Here is an 8,632-nt window from a genome sequence, read left to right on the forward strand (position 1 = left end):
GAGCCCCGGAGGGTCGGGCGAAGTAGCCGGGACCCGCGTGGCCCGGGGGCGGGGGGCGGGGCCCGTCCCTGCGCGGAGCTGGATGTTACTAATTCTAGTCCCTGCGGGGTGGATGACTGACGTGCGCAGACCCTGCGTCCCCGGGTACGCACGGAGGAAGTTAATCCCACGTGCCACGCGGGCGGTTCAGGGGCTTACGTTTTTGGCGTATGTAAAAAATATGGCACAAAACTGATAAGGTGTGTGCAGGATACTTTGCTCTCTCCATTAGTTATTTTATTTAATCCTCATACGGCTTTTGTGTAGCGTTTCTGTTTTGGTAAACAAGGAAACCGACGGTCAGAGGGTTCGAGTGAGTGCTCGGTCACGCTGCCAGGGCACACCACCCCGCCTGACACCCGGGGTGTGCTCCTTGTGGCCTTCCCCAGGGCCCGGGGAGCAGGGCTGAAGTGAGCGTGGCGCTGAATCCCACCTGGTCGTCTTGTGTTCTGGGACTCCTCAGCATCTCAGAACCCTCGAGGCAGAGTGCGTCACTGTGTTGCTTGCACAACTCCTGCAGAAACCCTTAGGAGCCTTAGAGTATAGACAAGTAAGTTATGTGAGACTTGGGGCCCTAAATGAAGCATCTAAGTAAAATGATTTTGTCCTTCAAGCTCAGGTTCCAGCTCCCTTGGAAGAAAGCAGTTCTTGTGAAAGAAGGAGGGTGCCCCACAAATAGGTTTCCACATCGAAAATCACTCCTGACCTGAAACTCCTCACTGCAACTTCAGATCAGAGGCAGGAAACTGCCAGAAAGGGCAGAGCCTTAACTTTTGCACAGCCTGAAGTCATTCTTCACACTGCTCAGAATGAGTGATGTTGTGCTTGTGCCGTCAAGTCCAGGCCTCCTCTCCACAATGGTGAAAGGTCTGGACCACGTTTCAGAAAAGGTAGGTGAGCAGAAGGTGGTCATAAGGGCTAGGCTGCAAGAGAGGTATTAATTTGTTGGAGGGTTGGTGTGGGCATGGTCTGCAGGAAGAGATGGGATAGGTGAAGAAACTATCACCAGCCTTTGGTCAATATGCCTTGCCCTCACCCTCCACACACTTTTTTCGATTCTGAGCTGCTCTCACACATGGCCATCTGATTGGTGCCCTCTGGAGGCCTGATGCTGCTCCATCTGCCCCGACCTTATAGAGTCCTAGAGTAGGGGCGTCTATGTCTGTTTTGTTGCAAAGCTAAGAAACTCTAAATGTGTAAGTAACCTGCCTAGAGTCACCCTGTTTGTTAGTGGCAGAGCCAGGAGTAGAAGACACTTGTCCACATTATAACAGGTAAGTCATCCACTTATTGTACTGCAACTGAGTTGGAAACAGTTTTTAAAGAGGATCTTTCCCCAAAGCACCCCCATTCTTTTCTCCAGACTGATTTCTCTAAGGGGTAAGCAACTCAGTAGGAATGTAAGTAAACAAATATCCTGAGTATTTTTCCTACAACATTGACAATGAAAGATAACAATCTTTCTTCTGATGTAATGTTATTTGTTGAGTTAGTCTTGGATTGGTTCTAAAAGAAAAATGAAATTGACCATCAGGAAATAGACCCAGTGAACTATTACACAGCCAAGCCCTATAAGATCCTGTCAGATTCTTGCATGTGAATTCTCACTCAACATAGTTCCTGTTGTCTCTTTTCAAGGGCCAGGAAAACTTTTTCACACAGGGGATGTTTAACCAGCTGGTGGGCAGAAGTTTTTAGGAAGCTGAATCTCAAAAGTCTACAACAGGCCAGGTGATGGAGTTTGGATGTATTGTCCTCCCAGAACTCATGTGGAAATCTGATCCCCAATGTGGCAGTGTTGGAAACTGATTGAGACACGGGGGCAGATCCCTCATGAATGGATTAATACTCTCCCTGGGGGAGGGAGGATTAGTGAGTGAGTTTTTGCTCTATTAGTTCCCATGAGAGCTGGTTGTTTAAAAGACCCTGGCACTTCGTCCCTCTCTCTTGCTTCCTGTCTCCATGTGCTCTGCCTGTACCTGCCAACTGCCTGCCACTTTCCACCATGAGTAGACACAGCCTGAGGCCTGTGCCAGATGTAGCTGTCCCAGAATCGTAAGCCAAAAAAACCTCTGTTCTTTATAAATTACCCAGTTTCAGGTATTTCTCTTGTAGCAACACAAAACGGACTAATACACCAGGTCTTGGATGACCACTCCTTTATTCTTTTCCCATAGCTGTACATTCAGTCTTCTCTGAACAACAGAAAAAGAACAAATCTCAGGTGAGTTGTTTATATTTATTCATTTTTCACATTGTTTTCCATTGCACAAAATGACAAAACATTAAAATGATAAATATTATCAAGGAATATATAGTTAACAGATGTAAAGAAGGGAAAAGTCAACATGTCAATAAGTGGAAATAATCATGATTATAGTTGTTTTAGTATATATAAAAAACGCATTATACACCCATAATTATTATTATACTTAAGTGTAAATTTATCTCTGATACCCTATTGTATTAGTTTGTTTCTGTTGCCTGTAGAGGAATACCTGAAACTGGGTAGTTTATAAAGAAATAGAATTTATTTCTCACAATTTTGGATGCTGGGAAGGTGAAGTCCAGGAAACACATCTGGTGAGGGCCTTGTTCTTGGTGGCTCAAGAATCTCTTTTTAGAGGCCCCATCTGTTTGGAAGTAACTAAGGATGGTTAGCCTGCATGCCTCAGATAACTATATTCACCACCAGATGTCACTTACACGGTGTAAATGTTCTCTTTTTTGCTTGGCCTGTTAAGAGTTTAATCCCTGTTACCTATACCTTGAATTTCATTCCTGCCTGTATCATGGTTAGGCTCCTTTCCTCTAGCATTCTTAGTTGCCCACATTCCCTTCTTTGTCGAGGACTTCTTTTGTTTTCAAGAAATAATTAATTTGTTTATTTATTCATTTAACCAATATTAATTGATCCCTTGCCCTGTTCCAGTCATGTTCTTTTTTTTTTTTTTTGTCTTTTGTCTTTTTCCGTGTCCAGCAACGGATCGCAACCCTCAGTGTTGCCCCCGTACCGGACCGGGGACCGGCAACGGGATCGCAACCCTCGGCGTTGCTCCCGCGCCTCGCTCAGCCAGCGAGCGGGAACCGGTCTGTATGTGGGATCCGAACCCTCAGGCGGGAGCGCCGCCACACTTCCCAAGCGGCACACTATCCAGTGCGCCACCGGGCGGCCCCTCCAGTCATGTTCTAAATGAAGGGTATACAGCAGTGGATGAAATAAAGTCTCTTGAGGCCGGCCCCTCCAGTCATGTTCTAAATGAAGGGTATACAGCAGTGGATGAAATAAAGTCTCTTGATTTCCTGGAACTTACATATTAGTAGGAGAGTGACACAGGAAGCCAACTGCCATGAGAGAAAATCTTGTACAGGGTGGCAGGAGTAGAAGCAGAGAGACCAGTTAGGAAAAATAATTGTGTCATAGTCTGGACTTAAGGTGATAGGGTTTGTAGAGTGCTTGAATTCTGGTGTATTAGTCTGTTTCTGTTGCTTGTAACAAAATTCTTGGAACTGAGTAATTTGTAAGAAAACAAAATTTATTGCTTACAGTTTTGGAGGCTAGGAAGTTCAAAGTCCAGGGCACACATCTGGTGAAGGCCTTTGTGGTGTCAGTAACTCAGGAGTCTCACATATCAGAATGGCAGAGCAGAGATGGAGAGCTTGTCATGCCCTCTCTTTTTAAAACCCTTAGAACCACACCCACACAACCACCATCAAACCATTCACTACAGCAGGGTCCTCACGATCTAACACCTCTTCAAGGCCCCACCTTTCAATTACCATAATAGGATTTTGCACCTGCCTAGTAGTCACTGTGGGGATCAAGCTTCTAATACATAAAACTTGGGGGACACAAGGTCCTTATCATCTGGATATTTATTGAAGGTAGAATTAACAAAGTTAGCACCTAGACTCTAAGCCACCTCCTCTAGATGTTTTCATTCCTCTGATAATTTCTTGGAATAACACCCCTGTCTACTGGTTTTCCGTGTCACATTACTGTATATTTTTCTGTTTGAGCACATCTCCCTGTGAATTCTGCTCATTGTAATTCATTTACTCTTACCAAATCATTTATTCTCTGTTCTCTATTTCTTTATGTTTATTCTACTCCTTTTCTCTATTTTGAAAGATGCATTTGTGAAGGGTCAAATAAATATATATGTACATTCATTGCCAATTTTACTCTCCCTTTTTCTACCACAGTAGCTTTGTCACCCCTTCCCCCAGCCCCTCAAAGTAGAGGGAGTAGAAAATATTTATTTGGCATTTTTTATCTCAGAAGACTGGGTCTGAAACCAAAAGTCAGATACATAAAGTGCATTTGTCTATTAGCACGATTTTGTGAGAAGCAGTTTTGGATTCATAGGTATGTTTAATTTTTCTTATTTCTAGGAGAATTGAAAGTTGATAGCACAATGGGGAGCAAAGAAAGCCAAGAGAGATATTTGTGGACATTTCATCTGTGCACAGACTCTATTTCTTCAAGAAAAGTACCCAGTAAATGTAACCTTGACGGAATCAATTGGAAAAATATGTCAAGAGTTAACCACTAATAATAGAAAGCGTTCAGGAAAGAAATGTAATGATGTCAGTCAGTGTGAGAAATTGCTTCCTCATATTAACCATGAAAAAACTCACACTAGAGGGAAGCTTAGTGAATTGAATAAAAACGAGAACATCTTCTATTATAATGCGGGTTTTATTCAGCAACAGGAGATTCACACGGTGGAGCAGCTGTTTGCGTTTGATGAGTGCATTCATGCCTTCCACAAGAATGCTCTCTTCACATGTAAGGGAGCTCGCACAAGCGAGGGACTCTGTGTCTATAATTACTGTGAGAAAAGCTTCAGGGATGAGGCAAACCTCATGTTTCAGCAGAAAGTTTACTCAAAGGAGAGTCACTGTGAATTTAATGAGTGCAGGGAAAGCTGTGATAAGCAAGTCCTCTGGAATAAACGTCATAGAGTTCACATGGGCAAGAAATACCACAAGTGCAGTGTATGTGGGAAAACTTTCTTCTGGAAGTCCAACCTCACAGTATATCAGAGAACACGCACAGGAGAAAAGCCCAATGAATGTAAAGGAATGTGGGAAATCTTTTCACTATAAACCAGCCCTTGCTGTACATCAAAGAATTCACACAGGAGAGAGGCCCTATGAATGTCAGCATCAAAGAGTACACATAGGGGAGAAGCCTTTCAAATGTAGTGAATGTGGAGAATCTCTCTCCCAAAAGGCAGGCCTGACCGTGCATCAGTGATCTCACACAGGAGAAAAACCCTACAAATGGAAGGAGTGTGAGAAATCCTTCAGTATAAAGTCTAAACTCACTGTACACCAGGGAATGCACTCAGGGGAGAAACCCTGTAACTGTGAAGAATGTGGGAAAACATACCATATGTAGTGAACCCTCAGTAAACGTCAAAGACTTCACACACAGAAAAAAATACATGAATGCAATGAATGTGGGGAGACCTTCCATGGGAAGTCAGTTCTCCTTAAACATCAGAGAACTCATACAGGGGAGAAACCTTATGAGTGCACTGAATGTAGGAAAGCCTTTTCTGAGAAGTCATCCCTCAGTAAACATCAGGGGATTCACACAAGGGTGAAGCTGTATCAATGTAATGAATGTAGAATGTTTCTATGATAGTTCATCCCTTGTTAAACATAAGAGAATTCACTCAGGGGAGAAACCGTATCAATGTAATGGATATGAAAAATCTTTGTCATAGTTCATCCCTTGTTAAGCATAAGAATTCACTCAGAACAAACCCGGTAAATGTAATGAATGTGGGAAGACCTGTGAGAAGTCGGTTCTCCTTAAACATCAGAGAATACATACAGGGGAGAAACCTTATGAATGCATTGAATGTAGGAAAGCCTTTTCTGAGAAGTCATCCTTCATTAAACATCAGAGGGTTCACACAGGGGAGAAACCTTTTGATTGTAACAAATGTGGGAAAGCATTCTGCCAAAAATCAGAGCTCATTCAATATCAGAGACTGCATACATTCCTATGAATGTAAGGAATGTGGGAAAACATTTTGCCAGAAGGCATCTCTCAGTGTACGTCAGAGAACACACACAGGAGAGAAGCTGTATCAATGTAATGAATGTAGAAGATCTTTCTATGATAGTTCATACCTTGTTAAACATAAGAGAATTCATGCAAGGGACAAACGCTATAAACGTAATGAATGTTGGAAGACCTTCAGCTACAAACCAGCTCTTGCCACACATCAGAGAAAACATACAGAAGAGAAGCACTAACAATGGTGGTGTTAAACTGTCCTACCATAATAACTCAGAGCATTTGGTATGACAAAAAGTATACCCAGGGAAGAATTGCTCTGGATATAATGTGTGGTAAATCCTTCTACCAAAGTCAACTTTCAGTTTACTTCACAGAACTCATGGGGGAGAAACCAAGGCAATGTGTTTACCAGTGTGGATTTCGTTTTCCTGCTGGGCACATAGCTAGTCTGTGTGTCTCAGCCCCTCCTACATCTGGGGAGACCATGTGAATGAGGTCCAGCCAGTGGGTATGAGCATTCATGCTGTAACATCTAGGTCTGACGTGCAGTGGCCTCCGTGGCCACCCTGTGTGTCCCTGCTGTTCTCTAGGGCAGGAATGTAGATGCTTCTATTGAGAGGTCGGTGCTCAGTGTGTACTGATGAATTCACACAAGAGCGGAAACTCCTGTTATCATCCTGAGAGTTCAGAAGCCTCATCCATATATCAAACTCATTGTTATTCGAGAAGTTAGAGTTAAGAAGTCTAGAGATAACAACAAATGTAGGAAAGCCTTTATCAAAAGATGATACCTCATTGAACCTCAGGTAAATAAGAGTAGAATAGAACAGAAATGTTTGATTTTCTGAAAAGTTTTCAGCAAATCATACTTTTTTATATTTCAGAGAATTCATACTGAGGGAAACTGAATTTAGAAAATATACAGATATTTTTCTTTAGAAAAAATGCTTACATTGTGGTAACAAAATTTTTATTAAGTACAAAATATTTCCTGTTGTTATAGCCACTGAAGAGCATGTGTTTTTATAAAACATCACAAATATTTTGAATAAATCAGGTATATAGAATTCAACATGTGTGTGAAGAGTCTTTGAGCTGTGGGGGACTTTTATATGTATGCCATGTGATAGATAATTTCTGTGTTTAACTTTTTTTTTTTTTTTCCTTTTTGTCTTTTTTCATGACCGGAAACGGATCACAACCCTCAGTGTCGCGCCCGTACCGGACCAGGACCGGCAACAGGATCGCAACCCTTGGTGTTGCACCCACACCTCGCTCAGCCAGTGAGCGGCCGGTCTGTATGCGGGCCGGCCCACTGTATTTAACTTTTTATTGGAACCCAACAGAATCAAACTCAAAAGTCAATATTAGTTTAATAACCATTTTCATTTTTTATTGTAAAAGAGTATGATTTCCTTGCAACGAATTTGTAGGAGCTTTTAATGCTTCTGATTTGCCACTGAACAGCTCTCATGTACTTCTTCCTTGCCAGCCGAACCTTGTTTTTGTTTTATTGTCTATCTTCTGTATGATTCAGGGGGTAATGATTGGTCTCACCTAATTCTGAAAAATGTTTCTTGGTCAGTGATTGTTTTTTGTTTTTTGTTTTGGCAGGACAACTATATATTTCTTTCTTTCTTTTTTTCTTTTTTTTTTCCTTTTTTGTCTTTTTTACTGACCGGTAATGGGATCGCAACCCTTGGTGTTGCGCCCACACCGCGCTCAGCCAGTGAGCGGGAACCGGTCTCCACATGGGATCCGAACCCTCGGCGGGAGAGCCGCCGCACTCCCAAGCGGCGCACTCTCCAGTGAGCCACCGGGCCGGCCCTATATTTATTTCTTAAAATTTTATTAATATATTTTTTTACATTCTAGGATGTTGTAGAGCTGTTGGGAGGGAGGGGGAGAGGGGAGAGGGGAAGGAAATAAGATGGAAGGAGGAGGAAGGAGGAGGGGTGGGACTGATGCCTGTAGCACCCCCCACATTCCCACAGGGGAGACCAGTGGGCTTCCAGTGGTGGCTTGATCATTGCCAGGCTGGTGCAGATGTCAAGGGGGTGTGGCAATAGCCTTTGCCCTCCATCACCCCAGCTCAGGAACCCGGGGCCCTTCTTGCTGAGGCTTGCTGGTTGCTGCTGTGCTGGTTGCTCATGCGGAGGGGGCATGAACGAGGCCCTCGGCCTCCCACCTCCCCAGCTCAGGTGAGCCCCGGGCGCCTCCTGTGGTGGCTCGGTGGTTGCCACTGGGCTGGTTGCTCATGCAAGGGGTGGGCGTGGATGAGGCCCTCAGTCTCCACCCTTGGGACTAGTTGCAGGTGTAGGGGACATGGCTGAGGCCCCCAGCCCTCCTCCCTTACTGGCTTGGTAGCCCAGGGGGCTTCTGGTCCTTCTAGGTGTTATAGGTGTTTTTTGATGAAATGAGACCTTTACTAGTTAAAATCAAACTTTGTCTCTGGTTGTGGGTACTTTGTTTTTCTTTCAGTTCTGTGTTGGATTATTTGCTGTTCCTATCAATTAAACTCTGTGCTGGAACTAATTTGTTGTCCTTTGCTTA

The 8,632-nt window shown here is 43.6% G+C and overlaps 1 pseudogene; it reads left to right on the top strand.

Annotated features, from left to right (window-relative positions):
• The window catches only part of LOC103603737, a 51,139-nt pseudogene extending 44,824 nt beyond the window's left edge, over positions 1-6,315 (top strand).
• The last annotated feature ends 2,317 nt before the right edge of the window (positions 6,316-8,632 follow it).

This window comes from Galeopterus variegatus, unplaced genomic scaffold (assembly GCF_000696425.1).
Source record: "Galeopterus variegatus unplaced genomic scaffold, G_variegatus-3.0.2 Scaffold4771, whole genome shotgun sequence".
NCBI classification, from domain to species: Eukaryota; Metazoa; Chordata; class Mammalia; order Dermoptera; family Cynocephalidae; genus Galeopterus; species Galeopterus variegatus.